This window comes from Prionailurus viverrinus, chromosome B1 (genome assembly GCF_022837055.1).
Source record: "Prionailurus viverrinus isolate Anna chromosome B1, UM_Priviv_1.0, whole genome shotgun sequence".
Taxonomy (NCBI): Eukaryota; Metazoa; Chordata; class Mammalia; order Carnivora; family Felidae; genus Prionailurus; species Prionailurus viverrinus.
Genome location: NC_062564.1, coordinates 17,588,053 through 17,608,160, shown reverse-complemented (window position 1 = coordinate 17,608,160; position 20,108 = coordinate 17,588,053). Strand labels below are relative to the sequence as shown.

Here is a 20,108-nt window from a genome sequence, read left to right as displayed (position 1 = left end):
GTAAAAAATTACCTTCTGGGCCTGGGCTGTAAGAGATTCCAGTCTGTCTTAAGCATGTCTAAGAAACTGTGAGAATAGGCAGGATGATTCACAAGCCTCTTGGGAAAGCCGCATCACTTTGGGACCCATTTTACCGAGTATAACACTAAGTGGAAAGTGCAATTTATCTTCCAGGATCTTCTTCACTGCCACATACCACCTAGCTTTGGCACTCTAAAGGACATCAGTTCTAAAGACTGATGGAACGGCTTCCTGGATCATCCAAGCAACAAGAAAGACGAGGGTGCCTGTTAGAATGGCTGCTGAGAGAAATCCCAGTCTGGCCTCAGTGCCAAAAATTGTTGTATCTCTCCAAAGCAACTGAGCATCATTTTTCTCCTGGCCCTTGTGACCATGTAATTGATTAGATTTCCCTCTTCTCAGTGCCTGCTAGAAAGCTTAGAGCCAACTTCTGTTTCTGGCGCTCTTATAGATCAGATATTTTGAAAGACCTTGCCAATGAAAATGACTAAAATGTTGAATTAAGAAAAAAAATACATCTTTAATTGCATTGCTAAGCTGGCGCAAATGAACAGAATCCACAGAGGCCAAAATTAAAATGAAAGAAGAAACCCAGGAATTAAGCAAGAGCCAAAGCCAGCTTTCCCTCTGAGGGGTTGAGCTAAGCACTGAAAACCTTGACTTTCCACCATGACAGCTGCACGGAGTGTAGAGGACAGGAGATAAATACGTGCCACGATGGGAAAGTAAATGGGAAGCTATGTCCGCGTCGTGCTGAGACACTAAAGAGCTACACATGCTCTGCCTTAGGACAAATGAAAAATAAACCCCCTTCATAGAAATGGACGGCACAAAAATTTTCCTAACTCAACCCTGGAGCAACGCAAAAGAAGAAGGAGAAGTTAAAGAAGAAGATATATTGAGAATTTATGTCATTTAAGTTCAAATTCACCTACCTATGTGATTCAGATCTTTTAGGAGAGAAATTTTATTTAAAGTGGGCCAGTTAAAGAGTATGTGTGTCCAGGATGGCTGGAAAAAAGCAAATACAAACTCTCTTTGAAGGAACATTATTTTAATCTAGAACTTAATGAAATTCCATGATTAAAAAGAATGTGAGTTCCTGTAACAAGAGTCACAAACATCCAAGGAAACAATACAAGATAAAGTCAACCAAAACAAAAGACAGCAGAAAATAACCACAATAACTTCAAATATTAGAATTTTTAGGTACAGAATATAGTGTAACTATGCTTGTAATCATAAACTAATAAAATAAGAATTTGAAAATAGCCAGGAACATGAGACTACAGAGAGAAAAAAGAATTTTTAAAAGAATCAAATAGGGGCGCCTGGGTGGCGCAGTCGGTTAAGCATCCGACTTCAGCCAGGTCATGATCTCGCACTCCGTGAGTTCGAGCCCCGCGTCAGGCTCTGGGCTGATGGCTCGGAGCCTGGAGCCTGTTTCCGATTCTGTGTCTCCCTCTCTCTCTGCCCCTCCCCCGTTCATGCTCTGTCTCTCTCTGTCCCAAAAATAAAATAAAAAAACGTTGAAAAAAAATTAAAAAAAAAAAAAGAATCAAATAGAAGTCTTAAAAATTAAAAACTCCATGGACAGAGTAAAGGGAATAGATACAACTGAAGAGAAAATTGGTAAACTGGAAGAAATCTCCAAAGAAACTATCCTAAATTCAGCTAATGGAGTGAAAAAGAAAAATATCAAAAAGAGTTTAAGAAACTTTAAGAATAAAGAAAGCAAGATCTATCATATTTTCAAACCAAGTTTAACAAAAAAAAGCTGAAGGGGTGATATTAAAGAGATAATGACAGAGCGCCTTCTAAATGGTGAGTCCTGTGGGCAGAGTGCACTATGGCATCTTAGACATGGATGCTTCAGATAGCCCCAGGACAATGAAGGCCATGCTCATTAAAAGCTATCTGTAATTTAAAAGGGGTGATTCCTTAATCAATGGCTGGACTGGTCCCCAAACTTGTCCCAGGAACCCCAGCAGGGCAGCAGATGTGGATGCCATGAAACAGAAAAGCTTCAGTCTAGTGGCTTCGGAGGTCACACCAATGCCAAGTTGCAGACCCAGAAAAACCCTAGAGTAAGTCTGCCAAGGCCTCAGAAAGGACACGAAGATGCGGAACGTCTACAATTTGACTGCTAAAGGCTTGAACTCAAATTACAGACACAGCAATCTAAAATCACTTGATTATGCCTTCCAAGGGGTCAGAAAAGTGGAAAGTGGAGAAATGCTTACCATCCCCGCGCTCACTTCTTGGACTTATCTTTACTATTCCCTGGACCTAAGACTCTTCTTGGAATTTTCCCTGATAACCACTCCTCCCCAAATGACCCTAACGTCAGTTCGCAGAACACTGCACGCCCATCACAACGTTTAGTCTACTACACAGAATTTTAATCTTCTCATAATCTGTGTAACTGTCTCCTCCACTATGAACTTCACACTGTTTGTTCCTACAAAATACAGACCTTAGGTTATTATTAGTCTTTGTATCTTTAGAGTCTGTTAGGATCTAGTTCAATGGCTAATATATAGTTCAGTATGTTCAACAAATGTTTTTTGAATGATATATACATTACATATCATCTAGTATATATATTCCCAGTTATTACACCCTAATGTGTCAGAAAGGCTGGACTTTGTTCTCTGATCATAAAAACGAAACCTAGAGAGAGCTGCATTTAATTGAAAGTAAAAGACAGAAAAGGCTAATTAATAGCACAAAAGACCACAGCTAAAAGAAACAAGTTTAACATTTTTCATACTTCTCTTTCTACTCTGATTTCCATGCTTCTACTAGGCTTTAATTTTCCTTCCAAAATTCTTGAAAAATAATTAGCATTCCTTATTTTCCAGACTACATGCATTTTACAAAACTTCTTCTTTTCACATTTTTCTCCTCCAGGCCTCCCAGGCCCCCACAGCTGGATGTGTTCTGCCAGCATGGAATCAAACAGTATTAATGCCTCCCGTCAGCTGGTGCTGTCATTCAACTCACATCTTTTTTATTCAAAATTAACACTGCACCAGATTCCTCATTAATTTTAGCAGAAGGTTTTGTAAAAGCTGGTGCTCTTGTGGTGCGTGATGTGGACCCCAAGAACAGATTTAGAAAATATATATATATGAACATAAGGACTATTATTCCCCACAATAGTAAGCCCTAAGTTATGTCCTAAGAAAGGTGAATAATATAATACAATAAATTAAATATTTATTACTCATTTCACTAAGTTTTTATTTTCATGTAATTCCAAACTTACAAAAGTTGCAAAAATATCATGAAGTTCAGTATACACTTTACACAGGCTTACTGTTTGTTACATTTACCCCCTCTGCTGAATTTCTCTTTGTCCCTCATTATATAAAACATATATATATATATACATATATATGTATATATATATGTATTATATATATTTTTTTTTACAAATCATATGAGAGCACGTTATAGGCATCATCCCCTTTACACTTAAACACTTCAGCATATAATTTCTTTTTTTTTTAATTTTTTTTTCAACGTTTATTTATTTTTGGGACAGAGAGAGACAGAGCATGAACGGGGGAGGGGCAGAGAGAGAGGGAGACACAGAATCAGAAACAGGCTCCAGGCTCTGAGCCATCAGCCCAGAGCCCGACGCGGGGCTCGAACTCACGGACCGCGAGATCGTGACCTGGCTGAAGTTGGACGCTTAACCGACTGCGCCACCCAGGCGCCCCATCAGCATGTAATTTCTAAGAACAGAGGTGCTCCCTTCTTTAACCATAGTGCAATTATGAAAAACAGAAAATTTAGGGGTGCCTGGGTGGCTCAATCACTTGAGCATCCAACTTCAGCTCAGGTCATGATCTCACAGTTTGTGAGTTTGAGCCCTACATCAGGCTTGCTGCTGTCAGCTCGGAGCCCACTTCAGATCCTCTGTCTCTTTCTTTCTCTGTGCCTCCCCCACCTCAGGCTCTCTCTCTTGAAAATAAATAAACACTTTTTTTTTAAAAAAAAAAAAAGAAAAATTCAACATTAATGTAATTGTCTATAGTCCATCTCCAAATGTTGCCAATTGTCTCAATAATATCCATTATAGCTTTTTTGCCCCTCTAAGTCTAGGATGTGAGCCAGGATCACCCATGACATCTAATGCTCCCGTCTGTTTAGTCACTTGGCCTTTCTGTGTGTTTTGCCATTGTTTTCAAAGCCTATACGTCATCCATGTTGTACAGTCCTTCAGATTGGGTTTGTCCAATGTTTCTTCATGATTAGATTCAAGATAGGTACTTTGGGCAGAAATGCCACAAAAGTGTATATTGAACCACATCAGTAAATGAAGTAATACACATACACATGGGCTTTTATAAAAGCTTACAAGAAATGAACCAAATGTAAGAAATGGATAACATTCAGAGAGGTAACATATACTAACAGCCCATTTTGACAAATGAGACAATAAGTGAGCTATTAGAACCAAAGAGATAGGGCTACAGGGAAAATCTGGGAGCAGGGACATTTGCATATTAAGGAAAAGCAAGTTGCTAAAAGTTTCATGAAATATACAATCAATCAGGAGTCATTTTTAAAAAACTAATTTGACTTCCCTGAGATTCCCTTCCCAGGGCATTGCTATTTACTGTTTATAAATAACTGGTGTATGATCATGGAAAATTTGGTCTATCTCTGGGGGAAAAAAAGTGATTTCTTTTTAAGTCCCTTTTAATTCAAAAGTTTTTTATGTTAAAAAGTTGTAGGAATATGTCCTTATGACACAGCTTTTATAAATTTTTTTTTAACGTTTATTTATTTTTTTGAGACAGAGAGAGACAGAGCATGAATGGGGGAGGGGCAGAGAGAAAGGGAGACACAGAATCGGAAACAGGCTCCAGGCTCTGAGCTGTCAGCACAGAGTCCGACGTGGGGCTCGAACTCACGGACCGCGAGATCGTGACCTGGCTGAAGTCGGACGCTTAACCGACTGTGCCACCCAGGCGCCCCTGACACAGCTTTTAGTACCAAATTATAATATGTGAGAGTAAACTCAAAAATACAATATGTGGATTTGTATAGTGTACATATGCATAATAGGACATATATGTATATTTTTAAAATGTACAAAAAGTGGAAAATTTGTTCCTTTCCATTAAGAAAGGACATAATTCACAAAGCATTAATTCAACTAATGTCACCTTGCTTTGCTACCTTTCCCCATTCATGGAGTTTCCATGTGTAACAGGCAGCATTTTGGTTTAAGAATGATATCAGAAATCTCCTGTGGTAATTGTATTCCATCCCCACAATTGGATATAGTACAATGCTTTTCAGAGTCAAGTAGAAGGGAATTTCAGTGCATTACAAATGTGCAAACTATAATTTCAGTCCCAATTTTCAGTAATTGTTCTGTTAGAAAAAAATAACTTCCCTGGAAGGTTTAGCCCTGTACTATTTTTATGCAACTCTCTAGGCATGCAAACTTAAAATCCTGAATTGTGCAAATAAGTTATTTTCTGTTTTGTTTTGGTAAGAACTCAGTTCACTTAGCACTGAAGTTGAGAATGAAGAGATTTTTTTTTATTATTATTATTTTTAATAATGCTGTGATGGCACAAAGCAGGACATGGAAATTACACTTTTTGTTCTTCATTCTTATCACTCTCCAAAACCTAAAGACATTAACTGGAAAGAGGCTAACTCATGTGCAAGGCACCATTTTAAACTATGGTATAGAAGTTTAGGAAGAGAATGTCTTATCTCTTGAGCTATTTAATACCACCTAGGGATGGTGAGATATAACAAATACAAATCGTTTTTGGATAATGTTGCTATACGATGTTCTGACAATTCACCAATTACTCTGAGGAAAGTCAGCTGAGAAAGATGTGGGAAAACGGCCTAGGAGAAGAGCAGGAGTAGGGACCGGTTGGCTGAGCTTTGTGTGGGTCCCTCGTTGAGAATCTTCCCGGACTTTTAATCCCCAGGGAAAGGGATTTAAAAAAAGAAGAAGAATACTTCTTTCTTAGACATCATTAAACACCCTTTTAAACTTCTGCCATGACATCTAAAACATGTCATTGTTCAAAGGTAAGGAAAGTTCATAGTCCAAATGAAGAAAACTTTTGACCCATTCCTGTTCTCTCCTAACCGGTCTTCTTGTGTTAAGTCCCTTTTGCCCATTCACTCTGCTACCTGCACAGTTAGGCCTTTCCCATCTGCTTGTCTTCCAACCACGGAGCCCTGGTAAGTGCGCCCTCACGAAGAATTTAAGGAGAAACATTGCAAGTAGACTTGGCTACGGCCCTGTCGTGACAGCTTCCTGCTCCCGAGAAGATAAGACAACTTTGCCACTCCTTCATGTCAAGTCACTTTATCAGATGGAAGAAATGAGTGAATTATTCACTTAGTGAATCATTGGCAGGGGAAGCAATAACTGACTTTTGGACCCTGCTTGCCCTTCATGTGTGGCCTTTCATTTCATCCACGAGAGAGCCCTTAGGGAATGCACAGCAAAATCATAAACAGGGAGCCAAGGAGTTCAGTACCAGCCCTTCACAACCTACAGCGACTTCCAGACATTTCTGAGAGCCCTTAAAAATAATCCTGTTTATATTTGAGGCCTTACAAGACAGTTGGTCACTTTTACTCTTTTATTTTTATCTCTGTGGAAAAAGCAGGAAGCTGTTTATATGGGGATGGCGGCCCGTTGCCATGGGTAAAATGCAGCAAGTCTAAAGAAAGAGTGTAACAGGTTAAGACGTAACAACTGATATAAATATATTTAAAGGGAGGGACAATGGAAAGCAGTTTTCCCATTTTGTTTTTGCATTTTAACAGAGAAATGTTGCAACCCCTATAGGTGGGAAGCAAGAGTTTCTTAAAACAATGATTTCTTCTTTTAAAGCAATTCCTTCAGTTATGAACTTTGACCAGTTTTGGCACGAGAAGCACAAACAAATTTGACAGAAAAGCACATTCCATGCTGCTTGAAGTGGGAGGAAAGAGGTAAGTCCACATGGTTTAAGAGTTAAAGCAGGGGCACCTGGGTGGGCTCCTTCCTTAAGCGTCTCTTGATTGCCACTCAGGTCATGATCTCATGGTTCGTGAGGTTCATGAAGTTGAGCCCCAACCGGGGCTCCGTGCTATTAGTGTGGAGCCTGCTTGGGATTCTCTCTCTCTCTCTCTCTCTCTCTCTCTCTCTCTCTCTCTCTCTCTCTGTCTCTCTCTCTCTGCCCCTTCCCCACACTCTCTCTCCTCTGTCTCTCAAAATAAATAAACTTAAAAAAATATAGGGTAAAATCATTTTAAAAAAAAAGAGTTAAAACATACTGCACTTGGGGTCAGTTATGTTCTTGCAAAGTGGAAATCATTACATAGTATTTTCCTTGTGGGAGCCTCCTCTTTGGGGTCATGAAAATAACATTTACCTTAAATGATCAATGTGAGCATCCCTACCCAAACAATAGCAACACTGTGTAGTTTGGAATCAGATGTTCCTTTCATAACCAACGATGTAACATGTATAAGCCCCAGTTTTGTAATCCAAAATGAGAGTAGACGCAAGAAAGCAGCAGAAGATGTCAGCTGACTGAACTCCTGGACTGACCTCATTCAAGGGGGGGAAAAGAAGACAAACTTAGTGAGGGGCTGCCTTTGAAGTGGTTGCTTCTTTAGTAACCTAAGGGATAACCTAAATCTCTAGCATATTTTAAACCTAATCCGGGTTCTTTAAAAAGTTTTGGATGTGATTCAGATACGGCGAGCCCCCTAAGCCTAACATTTCCACAGCTGCCTTCATTTGCTGGCTTGTAAGCGAGACATTAAAAACGTCTATTGGAGAAACTCCACCATGGTGTGGTTAAAAAAAAAAAAAAAAAATTGCTCTTATTTCCTCCTCCCACACTCCTGTGTGATACGGTCAAGAGAAGACTGGGGTTTGGAAAGCAGAGACTGATTCACCCCTCTCATTGTGAATGTCACCTCTAAGTCAGACTTTGAGCAAAAGTAAAGCAAACAAAAGCACCGTGGAGAATCCAGCCCTTTGTACGATTCTCTTTCTCTTTCAAACCCTTCCTGGCAGATTCGTTTATAGTGAGGAAAAATGAAAGACAACCAAATTATCTACTTTTGAGAGCTGGTTAAATACTTTATGGGATAACGAGCCAATTGAAAACCATTCGACCGTTTAAAATAATGAGGTAAATTGTACGTCTCAATATGGAAAAATAAGCGAGACATTGTGGAGTGCAAAAAGCAAGTTGCAGATTATTGGGGATACGCTCAATCTGTTTGTTTAAAAAAAATGAAAAAATATACATATACATTTTACACTTTCTGGAAGAATATGTAAACCACAGCTAATAGTCGTCAGTCTAGGGCAGGGCACCTCCGTAGAGGCACTGATGACAGGTCAGGCTGGATAATCTTTGCTGTGGAGACTGTCCTGGGCACTGTAGGATGGTTAGCAGCAACTCTGTACCCCCCTGCTACATGCCAGTAGCAGGAGCACCCCCTCTCCATTATGACAACCAGAAATGTCTCTAGAAAGTGCCCAATGTCCCCTGGAAGGCAAAACTGTCCCCAGTCAGGGACCACGGCTCTGCAGAATGAGGCTGGAGGGAAGGTTTTATGTTTCATCTTCTGCTGAACTATTGGGTTTATTTTTGTTTGTTTGACTTTACCATGAACATGTACTATTTTTATGAGTTATATTTTTATTTTTTACGTTTTTAATTTTTATTTTTTTAAGTTGTCTTCATGCCCTATGTCGTGGGGCTTGAACTCACGACCTTGAGATTCAGAGTCACATGCTCTACTGACTCCGCCAGCCAGGCGCCCCTATAAGTTATATTTTTTTTTAAAAAAGGACAAATTTTCCAGGCTAACCTCAGAACTCATATAGAAACTGGGGGAAAAATGAACTATATAACTAATAAAAATACTCCATAAAGCTGTGTTGCCATTTTGACAGATTTCACAGCTTCACATAGTACATTTACTCCGAAGAGCTTAAGGCTCTGTTAAAAAAAAAAAAAAAAAAAATCAGAAAAAAAATTTTTATAGCCAGAAAATGACAGCACCAAAAACATTGGGAAAGTGGCAGCCAAAATCAAGCCCTTTAATGAATACAACTGGCATCAACATCGGGGGTTAAGAATTTATTTTCTGTCCAGTAGCACCTGCCCTGGGTGAAACTCTACAGAATGTGAACCGTCCGCAGTATCCTTCCAACCTCTCGTGCCACTGACCTTGATCACCAGTTCATGTATTCACTCAAATAAGCAGCAGGATTGTATTAGACCCTGCATTCTTTGGGATTTGAGAAGCACCAACAGCTTTGGTGGTATAAATTAACTTGTGGTTTTATCCTTACCGGTGACCTGTGCTTTAACATATCACTCAGAGACAGGAAAGTTCTCCTGGGGCATCTTCCAAGACCAATGTCTCCTAGCAGGAGCCACGAGGGGAAAAGGGCTGCTTATCACAAAGGCAGCCACCGGGTGAGGCCAGGGGCAAGGCCAGCTGCTCCTCGGGAAGGCAGGAGTGAGATCCATAAGCAGTGGGGATGGACAGGTTGCTTCACTGAGTGACCAGAAATCCCAAAGGAGGACGTGGAACCTGAAGACTTTTCAAAGACAAAAGTGGAAGTGTTCGGCCAAACTACGGGGAAAGCAGGCGGCACACCAAGGAGAGGGCAGAGAAGACGGAGGGAGGGGCACAGGGAAACACCACCACTCAGGACAGCAGTATGAGGCGGAAGAGTCTCAGGAAAAGAAAGGTGGGAAGAAAAGCGCCACCTGGGCCTGGCGGAAGGGGCGGGAGCTCAGACCCAGTAAGTGCCTCAAGGCACAGGGTATTTTCTTACAGCACAGAACCAGTGGTGAGCTGTAGGGATAGGGTCGATGAAGTCCCATTCCCCAAAGTCAGAGACGTGAATAAGTAGGTCCTACTTTAGAAAAAGGATATTTGGATTCTTCAAGTCACCATATTTTAACTTCGCAGGACTTACCCATTATTCAGCCTTTGCCTTCCTCCGGCTCCAGCCAAGACGTGAGTTTCCATTTCCCGGTTCTGTGGGTGGTTAGGATAATGAGGGGTATTCTGTGGCTTTGCTTCATTTCTGGCCTCCCTCCCTTTGTGAGGGTGTGTCTCTCTTTGCTCCATAAAAGATACTGTCACACACGAACGCTGTCTGTGTGTGGCCCTGGGGCCCGCCCAGCCTGCGCCTTAATAATAACAGCAGCAGCCAGAAAAGGCAGAAAATGGATTACAAACCTCAGTGTTAATGTTAGGACTAGCGGTGGCCATGGCGCTGGTGCTTTTTTCTTCTGAAACAGAAACAGAAAGAATGTGTGTCCTGGGCTTTGTATGGAGTAAGTCATCATTTGCAGAAAGTTTTCGTTGTACCTCAAGGCAGTTGTGATACAGACTTTTGAAAACGTCCGTGATCTTAATACTTGGCACATTATAAAACCAAGAATTCTACATTTAAAAAAGTAAACAAGACTTTTTACCTTCCCTTATAATCTTATTTATGGCGATATTTAAATGATTTAACTAAAACTGAAGTGCCAGGAATTATGAAATAGCCAGCTGGATGCTCTCTTTTACATAAACCGCTTATAAAGGGATCCCTGATCCGAAAGAAATGGAGGAGTCCCTTAAGCTATTTCCAGTATTTCTAAGAGTTAAACAGAAATTGCAAGTTCACTTTCAAAAGAGTTGCACAGGCTAATTGAAATGTTGGGCACCTTTGATTCTGCCGGGAATTAAATGGACGTCATGTGGCAGCACTCCTTATCTCTTGCGGATCAGAATTTCTATTACAGAGAAAAGGAAAAGTAAGGGAGGAAGAAGAGAGACAAGAGCAAAGAAACAGGATTTAGGTCTAGACCTGAACAGTCTTTGGTAACCTGGGTGATTTTTAATCTCAACAGGTCTCAGTTTTCTCATCTGTGAATTGGGCATAATGCTGACTGTGGCATGCTCCTACAAATACTGGGAATAATCTTTGTAAGCACTCAGATCATGTAATGAGGAGTTCTTGCTGTGTTCTAGACACTGTTCTGGGTGCTTTTCATGGGTTAATTCAAAACAACATGAATTTGCATGGGATACAACATGAATTTGCATGGGATATTATCCCACTCTTTAGGATGAGGAAATTAAGACACGAAACAGTTTTTAAAAACTCATTTAAAACCACACCGCTAATGAACTGGGGTCTCAACCAAGGCACTGGGCTTAAGAGTCCATGGCTGTCCATTACAAATCCATGCTGTCAACACTGTGCTCTATTACCTGAATAGGTAACGAATCTAACATGCAATCGGTCTGTCAATACTATGATTCTACGTCATTGTTATTAGAAAGGAAAAAAACCAAACTTCCACCAAATAAATTTATTGTGTTTAGCAGATAAAACTCTTCAAACCTTAAGATCCATGACGGTAAAATGTTTGGTAATCATTGCTCCATAAAGGGAAATTGTACACATTCTATGGTCCGTGATCAATTTCCTCCCTAGAATGACTCTGATATAAATAAAGTAACCTTCCCATCATTCTCTCTTTTCTCCCAATCATTCATTCATTCATTCATTCTCCAACTGCATGCCACATACTATAAATTAGTAGGCTATTTTCACAAATTCAAATGTAGTGTTTTTCTGAAACGACAGTGTACTTATAATACATGTCGTTATACTCATTAAATACAAGATGTATTTTTAGATTCCTGAGTATATCCTCTGAAATCACAAATCTTTTACTTAATTCACTTTCCCACTTTGCTCTTTGTTACTAATTTATAACTTATTTATGCACAGTTACACACCAAAATGCATTTTCTGAAGCATATAAAAAGTCTTGCACTTCCTCTGAGAAGATTTCATCCAAACTGAAGGAACAAGTATAAAAAAATAAAGGGGAGGAAAAAATAACCCCCAAATAATCCTTATGTACTATGGATTCTAGTACAAAAAATATATAAGGCACGTAACAATCCATTTCTGATGTCCTGATATATAGTTCCTATAAACCGAGTTTGTGAAAAGTTTAAAAACAAAAACCTAGCTACAACCAGTTAGAATGCAATTAGCTACAGTGGGTGGTCCATTCCCAATTGTCCAACAACAGACTTTTCAGGTTAGAGATTAACCATACTCCCCTTCTACCATTTTCTCATTTTATGCTTCGGGCTTCTCTCCCTTTAGCCATGTACCTGTTCACTAACATGTGAAGATAAGAGGCCCAAAGAACAGAGTTCTGAGCTAGAGCTCAATGAGGCCCTTTGACTCCTCATTAGCAGTTCTCATGAGGCTTTCATCAGAGACAAGAGACAATACAATGCATTACATTAGATGGCATGAATCAAAGTAAAATATCCTCCTTTCAATACTTAGATTGGCTATCTGTGACACCTTATGTCAGCTGGAAACATCCTTACAGATCATGAATTCCTACCTCCAAACTTTACAGGTGTTAACACCCGAGTCCAGACAAGGTAGGTGACCTGCCCCAAGTCATCCACGTAGATAACATCATAGGATGAGAAACTAGGTTTTGCTAATGTTTCAACCTGTCCCTTTGAACCCTCTATTCTAATTTTTATCCAGATTCATGTTTTCTCAGTATATTTTATTTCTTCAGCATTTCACAGTGAGGAATTGAGTGAATTCAACTAAGACAATTCCATTAATAATTACAATAAAATTAGTTTATTTGAATACGTTTGATTCTTTCCATCACATGGTAAACCAGTATTTATTAATTGTTATATATAAAGTCTCTTCAAATCACTTTAACAAAGATACGGATCCAACAGAATTAATAGCAAAAGTTCACTTTTTCCAAGAGCATTTAGTATAGAGGTAAGCAACTTGAATATTTTTGGAATGAGATAGAAGAAGGAAGATAAGAAAGGGAAAAAAAGGAGGGAGGGAGCAAAGAGATGCTAATATTATTATAAGGATTCTGTTCTTCAAGGACATAATAGTTTCATTGCATTATTGAAAATTGTTTTTAATTTGTGATTATAAGGAAATCTTACAACATATACCTGTGACCTTTTTTTATATACCCTTATCTAGAATATGTTCTTTAGTAAACTGTAAGAGCAGATACCCTAAATTGTTCTGCTTATAACCTATTGTTTATATAAATCATCAGCTCTAGAAGAAAATTAGTTTCCCAAAGTTTACCCATTGATTTATTTCTGCTTTGTGGTATAGAGTGTAATAAATCAATATTTAAAAAAAAGCCTGAAAAATTCAAGGAAGATAAAGGACTAAGATAATTTAGTATCATTTATGTTTAGAATTATACAATCAAGCGTATGCTACATTCATACATTATCTAGGACTTTGGTGATAATACTTTTGTGATATATTTTGCTTTTTGCAACCTTGATCTATTTTTATTTGTTCATTTTAAAATGTGATCAACTCAATTCACTTAAATCTATAATTTCTCTAAATTTTTACTTATAAAGTCTCTAAACTTGTCTTCATTTACCAGTTTAACATTTCTTCAAACATTGTGCTGCTAAGAATTAAAAGCAACTCTTAAAGTTACCAGTAAAAGAACAAAAGAAATGCTTCATTTTTATAGATAGTGATAAATTAATTATATTTTTAATATCCTAAAACTAAATTTTTAATGTCTGAAAATAAGCCACAGGACACTTAATGCATTTCAAAAAATTGGTTTTCTGATAAATACTTTTTGTATACAGGTGCTTTTACAGATGCACAATCTGAATTGTACAGTTCACACAATTATCTGTTGTGCAATTATCTGAAAATATGCACATTAGTTAGGTAGTAATTTTGAATAAAAAGAAAAATCAGTGGAGACATGATCATAACACTATCAGCATTTGTTTTTTTAATATAGAATAAGCGACCAAATATTTAGTCATTTGAAAAAATTTCAAAGAAAAATATTTAAATAGTTTATTAAGTTATATTGCTGGGACATACATATTACAAATTTTGTGATAATTGGGGTTTTTCTTGTATTCAACGGTGGTGAACATAAGTGGGCCAACAACAACAATGAAAAGTTAAAATAAGTATTTGCACAAACCCTAACCATTCTACTAAGGGCTTTTCACATATTGTTTTCAGATTTCTACGGGTAGCTGTTTTATTTCTGAGTACTAGCTGTTTTTATGATTTTCCTGTTACAGAAGATGAAACAGGCTTACAAATTAAATAACTTACCATGAAGCTCATATTGAATGTGGCTAAGTTAGAATGTGAAGCAGGTTCTGGCTCTGAGCTCTTTGCACAAATAACAAGTTCACTGTCTTTTGGCACCACAGTGTATAGGTTTACTTAAAGAGTAACCTTATAAAATCTATCAAAAGGTCAAAATTCTTCAGGCTCATTCAGTCGTGCAAGAAAATAAAAAAGATAATTCTCTGGGAAATTAAATAAAACGCTTCTTTCATCTAAATTGACTAGGATAGTTGATCAGAATTTCCATATTATTAACTCAGTTATCCTCTTTCACGTATAATCTTTGAAATTAAGAACTGAATGGGGAATAGGATTTTGTACGCAAGATGCTAAGAAAACTGGATCGAATTGATTGATTCAATGAAGTAATCATTGAATTATTTCTTAATTAAATTTAATATTTGGAGTTAAATGGTCAAAAATAAAACTTGATTCAGTATTTTTCTGATTCTCATATATAGCCTTCACCTTTTTAATGTTTTTATTGAACTATAGTAGACACACAATGTTACATTAGTTTCAGGTGTACCATATAATGATTGAAGAACTCTATAGCATATGCTATGCTCACCACAAGTGTAACTACCATCTGTCACCATACAACACTATTACTGTGCCATTGACTCTATGCCCCGTGCTGTACCTTTCATCCCTGTGAGTTATTGATTCGATAACTAAAAGCCTGTACCTCCTTCTCCCCTTTACACATTTTGCCCATCCCCCTTCCTCTCCGGCAGCCATCAATTCTCCATATTTATAGGTCTGTTTCTACTTGTTTGTTTGTTCATTTGATTTGTTTTTTAGATCCTACATGTAATTAAAAACATATGGTATGTATGTTTCTCTGTCTGATTTATTTTATTAGCATAATACCCTCCAGATCCATCCATGTTGCTGCAAATGGCATAATTTCACTTTCTTTTGTGACTAATATTCTACTGTATATATATTTTATATATTCTTTATCCATGCATCTATTTATGGACACATCGATTGCTTCCAAGTCTTGGATATTATAAATAATGCTTCAGTAAACATAAGCATATATCTTTTTGAATTAGTGTTTTCATTTTCTTTGGGTAAATACCCAGTAGTGGAATTATGGAATTGTATGGTATTTCTATTTTTAATTTTTTGATAAACCTGCACACTATTTTCCACAATGGCTGCATCAATTTACATTCCCACCAACAGTGCACAAGGGTTACCTTTTCTCCACAACCTGGCCAACACTTGTTATTTCTTGACTTTTTGATTCTAGCCATTCTGACAAATGTAAGGTGATATGTCCTTATGGCTTTGAGTTACAATTTCCTGATAATAAGTGATGTTGAGCACCTTTTCACTTGTCTGTTGGCCATCTGTATGTCTTCTTTGCAAAAATGTCTACTCAGGGTCTCTGCCCATTTTTAAATCTGATTCTGTGTTTTCTGTGGATTGAATTGTAAAAATTCTTTATAGATTTTGAATGGTAACCCCTTCCACCCCTTGTCTGAGGAAACATATCTAGATAAATACTATTCAGACTGATGTCAAAGAGATTAACGCCTATGGTTTCTTCCAGGATTTTTATGGTTTCAAGTCTCACATTTAGGTCTTTAATCCATCTTGAGTTTATTTTTGTGTATGGTGTTAGAAAGTGGTCCAGTTTCATTCTTTTGCATGTAGCTGTACAGTTTTCATAACACCATTTATTGAAGAGCCTGGTTTTTCCTAATTGTATATTCTTGCCTCCTTCATCATAAGTTAATTGACCATATGTGCACGGGTTTATTTCTGGGCTTTCTATCAGTTCCATTGACCTCTGCATCTGTTTTTGTACCTATATCATACGATTTTGATTACTATAGCTTTGTAATATATCTTGAAATCTGGGATTATGATACCTCCAGCCATGTTCTTTCTCAAGATTGCTTTGGCACTTGGGGTCTTTTGTAGTTCCATACAAATTTTAGGATTATTTGTTCTAATTCTGTGAAAAATGCTATTGATATATGCATAGAGATTGCATTGAATCTGTTGATTCCTTTAGGTAGAATAGATATTTTAATAATACTAATTCTTTCAATCTATGAACATGGTATATCTTTCTACTCTTTTACATCATCTTCAATTTCTTTCATCAACACTTCATACTTTTCTTTTTTTTTAATTTTTTTTTCAACGTTTATTTATTTTTGGGACAGAGAGAGACAGAGCATGAACGGGGGAGGGGCAGAGAGAGAGGGAGTCACAGAATCGGAAACAGGCTCCAGGCTCCGAGCCATCAGCCCAGAGCCCGCACTTCATACTTTTCAAAGTACAGGTCTTTCACCTTCTTGACTAAGTTTCTTCTTAGGTATTTTATTCTTTTTAGCACAATTATAAATGGAATTATTTTCTTATTTTCTGTTTCTGTACTTCATTATTAGTGTATAAAAATACAACAGATTTCTGTATATAATTTTGTATCCTGCAACTTTACTGAATTCCTTTATTAGTTCTGCTGGTTTTTGGTGGAGTCTAGGGTTTTCTATGTATAGTATTATGTCATCTTTAAATGGTGTCGGTGTTTCTTCTTCCTTACCAATTTGGATGCCTGGTTACTGTGACTAGACTTCCAGTACTATGTCGAATAGAAGTGGTGAGAGTGGACATCCTTGTCTTGTGCCTGACCTTAGAGAAAAACCTCTCAGTTTTGTGCCATTGAGTATGATATTAGTTGTGGGCTTTTATATGTTCAGGTATTTTCCTCTAAACCCACTTCATTAAGATATGTTATCATGAATGGATGTTGAGTTCTATCAAATGCTTTTTCTCTATCAACTGAAATGACCATATGATTTTTATCTTTCATTTTGTTAATGTGGTTTATCACATTGATTGGTTTGTGAATATTGAACAATCCTTGCATCCACGAGATAAATCCCACTTCGTTATGATGAGTGATGCTTTTAGCGTATTAAATGTGGTTTACTAATATTATGTTGAGGATTTTTGCATCTGTATTTATCAGGGATATTGGCTTGTAGTTTTCTTGTAGTGTCTTTGTCTGATTTTGATATCAGGGTAATGCTGGCCTCACTTAAGTCTTTTGAAACTTTACTTCCTCTCTTATCATTTGGAATAGTTTCAAGAGAATAGATATTAACTCTTCTTTATGTTTTTTTCTTCCAAGATTATATTTAAATTCAAGTTAGTTAACATATAGTATAGTGTGGGTTTCAGGAATAGGATTTAGTGATTCATCATTTACTTATGACATCCAGTGTTCATCACAAATACCCTCCTTAATGCCTATGACCCATCTAGCATTCCAACAGAATGCTCCCCTCCAGCAACCCTCAGTTTGTTCTCTGTATTTAAGAGTCTCTTACAGTTTGTCTCCCTTTATGTTTTTATCTTATTTTATTTTTCCTTCCCTTCTCCTATGTTCATCTGTTTTGTTTCTTAAATTCCACATATGATTGAAATCATATGGTATTTGTGTTTCTCTGGCTTATTTTGCTGAGTATCATAATACACTCTTCCAGCCACATCATTGCAAATGGCAAGGTTTCATTCTTTTTGATAGCTGAGTAATATATATATTATACACACACACACACACACACACACACACACACACACTTACATGCACACCCCACATCTGCTTTATCCATTCATCAATTGATGGACATTTGGGCTTTTTTCATAATTTGGGTATTGTTGATAGTGCTGCTATAAACATTGGAATGCATATGCCCCTTCAAACAGCATTTTTGTGTCCTTTGCATAAATACCTAATAGTACAGTTGTTTGGTAGTAGGATAGTTCTATTTTTAACTTTTTGAGGAATCTTCATACTGTTTTCCAGAGTAGCTGCTCCAGTTTGCATTTCCACTAACAATGTAAAAGGGTTCCCCTTTCTCCGTATCCTCACCAACATCTATTGTTTCCTGAGTTGTTAATTTTAGCCATTCTGACAGGTGTGAAGTGATATCTCATCATAGTTTTGATTTGTATTTCCCTGAGGATGAGTGATGTTGAGAATTTTTTTCATGTGTTTGTTAGCCATTTGTATGTCTTCTTTGGAGAAATGTCTGTTCATATCTTCTGCCCATTTCTTAACTGGATTATATATATTTTGGATACTAGCCTTTTATCCAATATGTCATTTGCAAATATCTTCTCCCATTCTGTACGTTGTCTTTTAGTTTTGTTGATTGTTTCCTTCACTCTGCAGAAATTTTTTATCTTGATAAAGTCCCAACAGTTCAGTTTCCTTTGTTTTCCTTGCCTTCGGCAACTTATCTAGTAAACAGTTGCTCCGGCCAAGGTCATAGAGGTTGCTGCCTGTATTCTCCCCTAGGATTCTGATGGTTTCCTCTTTCACATTGAGGTCTTTCATCCAGTTTGAATTTATTTTTGTGTATGGTATAAGAAAGTGGTCTAGTTGCATTTTTCTCCATGTTGCTATCCAGTTTTCCCAACACCATTTGTTGAAGTGACTGTCTTTTTTCCATTTCCATTTCCACTTCAATTTCCACCTGCTTTGCTTTTCCTTTTCAACATTACTTTGGCTATTCCAGGTCTTTTCTGGTTCCATCCAAATTTTAGAATTGTTTGTCCTAGCTCTGTGAAAAATGTTGGCTTTATTTTAATAGGGATTGCTTTGAATGTGTAGATTGCTTTGGGTAGTATAGACATTTTAACAATATTTGCTCTTCCAGTCCATGAGCATGGAATGTTTTTCCATTTCTTTGTGTCTTCTTCAATTTCTTTCATAAGTATTCTGTAGTTTTCAGAGTACAGATCTTTTAACTCTTTGGTTAGGTTTATTCTTAAGTATCCTATGGTTTTTGGTACAATTGTAAATGGGATCGATTCTTTGACTTCTCTTTCTGCTGCTTCATTATTGGTGTATAGAAATGCAACAGAATTTCTGTACATTGATATTATATCCTGCGACTTTCCTAAATTCATGTATCAATTCTAGCAGTTTTTTGGTAGTCTTTTGGGTTTTCTGCATAAAGTATCATGTCATCTGCAAAGAGTGAAAGTTTGACTTCTTCCTCACTGATTTGGTTGCCTTTTATTTCTTTTTGTTGTCTGATTGCTGAGGCCAGAACTTCCACTACTCAGTTGAAAAACAGTGGTGAGAGTGGACTTCCCTGTAATTTTCCTGACCTTGGGGGACAAGCTCTCAGTTTTTCCCCATTGAAGATGATATTAGCTGTGGATCTTTCATATGTGGCCTTTGTGATGATATTAACCCTTCTTCAAATGTGTGATAGGATTAACCTGTGAAGACATCTGGTCTTAGACTTTTGTTTGTTGAGCGTTTTTTGATTATCTATTCAATTTTATTACTAGGAATCAGTCTGTTCAAATCTTCTATTTCTTCATCCAGTTTTGGAATATTGTATGGTTCTAGGAATCTATCCATTTCTTTTGAGTTGTCTAATTTGTTGGCATATCATATTTTAGTAGTCTCTTATAATTCTTTGTCCTTGTGTGATAACAATTGTTACTTCTCTTTCATTTCTGATTTTATTTATTTGGGTCCTCTCTCTTTTTATCTTGATGAGTCTAGCTAAAGATATGTCACTTTTTTTTATTTTTGCAAAGAACCACATCGTGGTTTCATTTATCTTTTTTTTTCTTTTTTTTTAAAGTCCCTTTCATTTATTACTGCTCTCTTTTTTATTTCCTTACTTCTACTAACTTTGGGCTTTCTTTGTTCTTCTTCTAGTTCCTTTAGGTGTAAAGGTAGATTATTTATTTGTGACTTTTCTTGTTTCTTTAGGTAGGCTTGTATCAAATTAAATTTTCCTCTTAGAATTGCTTTCACCATATCTCAAAGATTTGGGTCTGTTGTGTTCTCCTTTTCATTTGT

General features: G+C 37.2%; 2 long non-coding RNA genes across 3 annotated transcripts in view; both read left to right on the top strand.

Annotated features, from left to right (window-relative positions):
* Positions 1–7,040, top strand: part of LOC125164461 (uncharacterized) — a 348,065-nt gene extending 341,025 nt beyond the window's left edge. The window contains exon 6 of the long non-coding RNA XR_007151776.1: positions 6,914–7,040. This is a non-coding gene — a long non-coding RNA (uncharacterized LOC125164461). The remainder of the gene's footprint in view (positions 1–6,913) is intronic.
* Positions 7,041–9,889: 2,849 nt separating this feature from the next.
* LOC125164460 (uncharacterized) overlaps positions 9,890–20,108 on the top strand; it is a 96,027-nt gene continuing 85,808 nt past the window's right edge. For both annotated transcript variants that reach the window (XR_007151775.1, XR_007151774.1), the window contains exon 1: positions 9,890–10,059. This is a non-coding gene — a long non-coding RNA (uncharacterized LOC125164460). The remainder of the gene's footprint in view (positions 10,060–20,108) is intronic.